A 7,685-nucleotide genomic window follows, 5' to 3' on the forward strand; every position below is an offset into this window, starting at 1 on the left:
TTTTTTTGTGTTTTTTGTTTGTTTGTTTGTTTTTGTTAATGAAAAATCCCATGACAGCTCTATGACCTCCTAGTAGATGTTCTTGGGAATAGACTCCTTTAGTTCTTTGAAGACTGTGGCTTTCAGTGTACCCAAGATCTTAAGAGACACTTCTCTTCCCATCACTTGTCATTACCACCCTCAAGTTCGGGCCTCTTGTCACCTCCCTGGAGAATGAACGCCATGTTCCCACCAGCCTTTTAGTAGCACACTGCTTCTTCCTCCAGGATGAAGGCTTCAGACACTCGAAGAACAGCTGCAGAGGCAGTGGGAGCGAGCTGAAACCTTGCAGTGAGCTGGCTTAGCTCCAAGAGCTGAGAGATGTCTGCAGGACTCAGTTAATTAGTGACCAGGCCAGTGGCTGGTGTGGGTCATCTGATCAAGTTATACAACTTGTAAGCACATATATCTGGCGCACCAATACCATTGACACTGCAGTTCTGTTTTTGTGACTTTGTGGGCGGATGGTCCTTCCCTTGTGCTAGTAACATAACCATAGACAAAATTATTTGTTGGGGTGTTGGTTTTTTCCCCCCGCTCTGCACTTTTCAAATACAGGTATACCGCAGAGTTATTGGGGATTTCTTTACAGACCAGCAGTAAGGTGAATATCATACTAAAACAAGTCACAAGATTCCCCCACCCCCCCCCGCACTATAGAAATAAATGTTGTGTTTATGTTCCACTGTAGGCTTTTACGTGTACAACTGTTGTTTTATTTGCTGTTGAGTTGGAATCAGCGCATTGTTGGCCTTCTAGTGGGTTTTCAGAGGTCACAAATTGTCCAGGAGTGAACTTTCTTTCTGCCATGGAGCAATTGGTGGAATCGAACCACCTACCTTTATATTGACCATGTAACCCCCATCTGACAGACTAGGTCACCAGAACTCCATTGTGGAAATGTTTGAAATCTTGTGCCAATGACTATGATGGATATATATCCTGTTAGTACTCATGTATTTGTCAAGACAGCGCTGCCATAAACCTTGAATTGTGGGGTGGAAATGTATCTGTGAAGTGTAGTAAAGCATAGCACAATATGGTGACATCTGTCTGTAGAGAGGATTTTGGTGGTGCAACAGAAGATAAAGTATAAAAAGTAAAGTCTGTACAAACTACGATTTCTGCATCATCAAGCCTGTATAAACAAGTATCTGTTTTCCAATATAAAATTTATCTTGTAAAATTATATTGAGTACAAAACTGTAGACACAAATAGTTTCTATGTATTAAAACCCTTGCTGAAGAACATCAAAGATTCTTCAGTATGGGTTACATCTCAGTATCAATATCTCAATATCACAAGGAAAATTCAACATGCTTCAACATGCAGGAATAAGGAGGATGAGATACTATGGGCTTACATCTAGCTAGTCATTTGTACCACCCAGAGTTCAGAAAACCAGAGTAACCGTCCACTTTTGCATATTATGTATGGGAACCTTGAAGCCCTGCCCTTCCATCAGCATGTGGTGCCTTGCCTGTTGCTGTGATCCTGGGATCTGTGCCGTTGATATTTCCCATGTTGTCACCTAGCGTGGGTGGCCTTCAGCAGAGCTTCCAGACTTAAGACAGAAACCAAGGAAAGGCCTGAACTTGAACTAGTGAAAATTCACAATCAAACATTGCTGGATATAATGCCTGGGTATGAGCCCCTACATCAGAAGATATTGAAATATACAGTGGTCCCAACAACAAGCTTGACTGTGCTGACGCTTGTGAAGAAGGTACAAGACCAAGAAAGACGTTTTCCTGTTGGACATGGGGTCACATGATCCAGTGCAAACTAGGAGATAGCTCACAATACCATCACTTGGGACCTACTTAGTTCTCAGACGCTCATGCTGCCTCACACCTTGCTCCTTTCTTCCTTGCTTCCTGCCCCTGAGAACTTCCTGGCGGATGTGCATTTAACCAGTGGAAAGATTTGATTATAACTGTTCCCAAAATGCGTGCGAATGTGACTTGACTTGGATCTGCTCCCTAGGTAGATTTTTCTCATCTGGTTTTGAATCCGTGCACTTGGATTGGACCATAATTCCTCATGGAATTGTCTTCATGGATTCAACCACCAGTGATGTGCTCAGGGATCTTCAGGTCCAGGGACCATCTCTTTTGTTTCATCTTCCAGCAGCTATAATCAGGCCACTAATGTGAGACCCATGAACGACACAGTCCTTGCTGTGGTTCCTTGATGCTGACGGCTGGCCAGTAGAGAATATTCCATGGACTGTGAGAAATGCAAACAGATAGATCCTGAAGGAAGTGTGCTCCGAATACTCCTTGGAAGTGAGGACAAGAAGCACCAGGAGAGAATCAATGAAAAAGAATAAGACCTACTGCCAAAGGGGCACCTTAGAGTAGTGAGAGAAGATCTTCACCCTGAAACCTACAGCGTCCCTTTTCAGCAGGAAGTAGCTAAGAGAATACGCCATCCCCTTTTCCTTATGAATCAGGGTGAAGTCTCTCTCAGGGAGGAGTGATAGGGAATGGCAAAGGACACACTGACAAAGGAGATTAATCAGAACTGGCTTTGACAAGCACTGTGGCAATTGGACAATTAAAACAGACATTTGGGGGGGAGAAGAACGAACTGGGGAGGAGGGTAGAGAAAACAGCGCAACAATGAATGAATGAAAACCCCAAATCTCTGTAAATGTTCACTAAAACTAATAAAATTTAATAATAATTAAAAAAAAAGAAAGAAAGAGGAAGACCCTGGGCTCACACCAAGCAGATACCGTCAGGATTGTGTAGCATCAAACAAGATTTCCTGGTGCTGTACATGAGATAATTATGCGTGCCAGTAGACTAGAAAGCACGTGACATCAACAGTAACCCACAGCTCATTGACACGGGAGTCTGGGCGTCTTCCTCAGCTCTCTGAATCCTAACATTTTGTGTTTATGGAGTGTCTTACCGTCTCTTCCTTGATCTGTCTTTGGACATGACCTCAGCTTTGGATGTGTCTAACCCACCATTTTCGCGGAAATCTGGAGGACGGCCCTCTGTTCATAAAGACACACACAGGACATGCTCACCCATGTGGGCACATACAAGCTCACTTCCATGCAGACACACACACACTCTTAGACAAGCGTGATGTCCTTCTCCTGGAACTGGTCCTTCCTGTCCACAGAATGTGAGACCAACTGCTACTGTCCCTCTCTCTACTGAGCACTCTGGCTTCACTTTTCCCAAGACATACCTGTTTGTTCTTTTGGCAGTCCATGGAATTTTCAGTACTCTTCTCCAACACCATAATTCCAAGACATCGATTCTTCCTCTGCCATCCTTATTTGTCAGGTATATGGGAAGCAATTGATAACCGTATGAGTTAGGTCAGGTGCACCTTAGTCTTTTAAGTGATATCCTTGCTCTTCAGCACTTTAAAGAGGTCCTTGGCCGTAGCATTGGGATGATAACAACACTGAAATTTTCTCAATACAATCAGGAGTTTGATTTCTTGAGCACTCTTTTGGTGGCTGTTGATTGTAGATCCAGGTAAAAGGAAATCCTCCACAGATTGGGTCTTTTCTCGTTTTCTGTCACGATGCTGCACCGCGGTCCTGTGGGGAGTTGTTTTGTTTTCACGCAGGTGAGGTGCAGTCCATCCTGAAGGCTATGTTGTTTTCTAAGGCAGATTTATGGCTGCTGCAAAGGCAGAAGAATTTCAAGAAAGCAAAAGCATCCAAACATGTCGTTGCCTCTCTCTTGTTTGGGGCTGTCTCTTAATTATTCAGAAATTGGATCACTTTGTGGCAGCGCTCCAAATGTTGTCTTCACTGGAATTCAAAGATAGAAGCAAACACATAAATCAGCCATTTGGTGTAATGCTATTTTTTTCCCCCTACTTCCCAAACTCCCATCGAGATTGCTGGCACATTTTCATTCAACTCGGATCCACTTTGCTAACGAAACTGCTATCCGATTTCTCTCCAAGGCACTCTTACACCGAGATTGATCTATGCTGGATGTGTTTGTTTTTCTGCATAGTCATTTGTAAAGTTAGCTCACCATCCTTAGAAACAAAATGCATAGTTCTTTTCCAGTCCAGAAATATTCCCAGCCACGCACACATGCTTTTGTCCACTCTTTAAACCATTTACTTCATCGCTGTTGTCATTGTTGTTGAGAATACGCAAACCCAAACATGCACCCATTCAACATTTTCTGTGTGTATCGTTCACTGGTACAGGCCATGGTCTTTGCAATCACTTGTTATGCTTCAGAGAGTTGGACAATGTCTAGGGAGGATAGAAGGAGAATTGACGCCTTTCACCTGTGGTGCTGGTGAAGAGTATTGAATGTACCATGGACTGCCAAGAAAACAGACAGATTCATCGTGGAGAGGGTTAAACCAAGCTACTCCTTCGAGGCAAGGATTCTGGGGCTTCATCTGACATAGTTTGGACATGTTGCAAGGAGGGACAGGTCCTTGGAGAGGGATATCATGCTTGGGAAGGTGGAGGGACAGTGCAGGAGGGGAAGACCCTCGATGAGGTGGATTGATTCAGTGACTGGGGCACTCCGGATGGGTGTGTCAGAGGCAGTGCGATTGGCACAGGACAGAGCAGAGTTTAGGGCTATTGTACATAGGGTCGCTATGAGTCGCAAGCGACTCGACGGCACATAACAACAACAACAACTTCTCTCATCTATTTAATCTCCATCTTTTATTTCTCTCTCTTTGGTTATATTACTATATACCTATCATCTATCTTATCTCTCTGTTTCTCCCTCTCTATAACAAGAAAAACAAGTCAAATTTTATTTATCCTTGTCAACTCTCAGGCATGAAAAGCTTGTTTAAATAAATACATTCTTTTCAATGCTGGGGAAATTGTATAATGGGACATGGGGAAAAAGGTAAGTGGTCTCTGGCCATCACCAAAATATGCATAATAGATGTGTCACCCAGCATAACAACAACAATTGTTCCCTGACACTAATCCCTCATCAGCCCCTCAAGACAACAATTACATTCTTCCAATCTGTGCAATCCTTCTCAGACTTTTATGAGTTTTACCTCCCTCATTAGCAGGTGTTCCTTAGAAAAGGTGCAGCCAGAGTGCTCCTTGGAGGCAAGGATTGCAAAGCTCCGTCTCTCATACTCCATTTCAACATGTTGCTGGGAGATACTGTTCCTTGGACTAAGATAGCATGCTTGTAACGATGGAGGGTCAGCAAAAGAGAGTAAGATTCCCATCGAGGTGGATTGACATGATGACTGTAGCCATGGGTTCAAGTGTGTCAGAGATGATGAGGGTGACACGTGACAGGACAAGATTCAGGTCTATGGTTCATAGTGTCGCTATGAGTTTTGGTCTCTTTGATGCCATCCAACAACAACCACAACGTTCACATCAATGTTAAAACGTTATATACAAACAACATTAACATAAACATTAAATATTTATATATAAATCTAAATGTCCACTGAGTTTCCCCCTTTACTCCTGTGAGTCGTATTGTTTTCAATTTGCTCCCATATAAATGTTGTTAGGTGCCATCTACAAATCACAGAGACCTGAGGTCCTGCTGGGTGCCGCCGTCGCAATCCCATGTAGATAATGACTAGAAACGTTTATAACTCAAAGGGGACTTTCATTTTTAATGGATATATATAGTCCCTAGTTAGTTTCATTCTTGTTCTTGTTAAATGCAGTGGTTTTGGGGTGCTTTGGTGCTTCCATTAATTAAGTCCCTGAGTAGTGCAGTTTTTGTTCCACGGTTGACCACAAAGTTGGAGGTTCAGGTCCACCAATGATAGACAGAATAATAGTCTGGTGATCTTCTTCTGTAAAACTCCACCCACTGAAAACAATAAGAAGCACAATTCTACTCCAATGTCTATAATATGCCTATGAGTTGGTTTGGTTTATGAGTATTAAAAAAGGACAGAGAATGGGATCTAGAGGGACAGGGCTAGGAGCGTCTTTCAGAAAGAGAATGAGAATAGTATTGGCCCAGAGCAGAAACCTGTTATAGAGTCTCAACCCGATAGTATCTCTAGAGCCAATCCAGCAGTAGGAGAGAGGAAAAGAATATCTCACAACGTAAGTTCAGTTTTACTCTAGCAATCCCAAACCAGATTAACAGAAAAACACAATTCCGTAATTCGTCAAAGGCCTGGTTTCATTTCAGCAGTCACGTCCAAATTGCCCAGCAAGGTTTGTCTCAGAGCAGTGTACAAGTCAGCTTCTTCAAGCAACAGACAAGCACCAGAACGTTTAAGTGTGACCTTTATCCTGGGACTCCTCTGGTTATACCTTGCTATGGGGTCTCCAGAGCAATGCCACAGTCTCTCAACCACCATCACCAGGCTTTCACTCTCACCAGGGTCATACACCTGTCTCCCTCAAGTCTTGCTGCCTGATGTGGCAAGGACTCTCTCTTATCCTAGTCCCACAGCTCTTGATGATTTGCAAGAAAATACATCTACAGTTAACGGTAGCTGGCGACCAAAGGAGGATTAATGTAATGGGTAGAAAAGCCAACTTCTAAGCTAATCTCACACCCTGGATGTTAGAAATGGTTCACCTCTCAGCTTGTAAATGAAATGTGGGCAGTTCCTGTCCATCCGGGCAATAGTACCTGAGGAGAAATGGTCAAATGTCTACTCTGTGGCACAGAAGGTTTTGCCATACGTGACATCACTGTGAGCCAGAACTCAACTCCTTTGGTGAAAATCTCTTGGTTTTTTGGTGGGGGTTTTTCCTCCCATTCATTGATCAGGCTTGTGCATTGTCGTGAAATCAGGAGATCTTGTTACACAGTCAGCTATACCTTTTCAAGATTTTTTCCAGTCATTCGTAAATATCTGTTGTTGTTTAGGTGTATTTATGTATAGTCAATTCCAATTCATAGTGATGCTTTCTGACATAAAAGAGAATTTGCTCAGTCCAGTGTTAAAATACCAATCAGTTAAACACCAGCCTCACAATCATGGTTGTATTTTAACTCGTATTTGTAACCACTTAATCGCTTGAGTATCTTCCCCTGTCCCCTTTTTTTCCCCTTCACCGACCATCAACTTACCAAGCCCCGTGTCCCTCTCCTAGTAATAGAACCAAAATGTGTGACATAAAATGCTTCTATCCTTGCCTCTAAGGAACATTTTGCTTATACTTCTTCCAAGCCATATTTGCTTAGTTCCTGTGCTATGCATTCTTCTTCATCAGCATTCTACTTCTGTGACGTCAGTTCTTAGGTCTTCCTTTTTCATAATCATTGGAAAAATCAGGTCCGTCCTCAAACAAAGTGGCATACTTACTCTTGAACAAAGTACCTATTGATTGTTGCTGGTGCGGTTGAGTCACAAATGACCTTAGCTGACTCTTCAGTGAGTTCTCAGAGGATGTAAATCACATGGGAGTTGATTTCCCATCATACTCCTGTGGAACGTGGTGAAATTGAACCATATGTCTTTGGTTTGGTCTTACCCACTAGGCCATCCAAGCTCAGAGTACATGCTGTTATTTAAATATCAGGTGCTGTTCTGGGTGGTGGGATTTTTATAGCAATAGGGTATTAATTGAGTCCATCCAAGTTATTGCCAACTTCATGATGACAGTTGTAGTAAAAATATTATTAATTACTGGCAAGATGTTGCACTGCAATCCCAGAGGTACACGGTTCAAATC

The sequence above is a fragment of the Elephantulus edwardii genome, unplaced genomic scaffold (genome assembly GCF_000299155.1).
Source record: "Elephantulus edwardii isolate Elephantulus edwardi_28Jun2011 unplaced genomic scaffold, EleEdw1.0 scaffold00344, whole genome shotgun sequence".
Taxonomy (NCBI): Eukaryota; Metazoa; Chordata; class Mammalia; order Macroscelidea; family Macroscelididae; genus Elephantulus; species Elephantulus edwardii.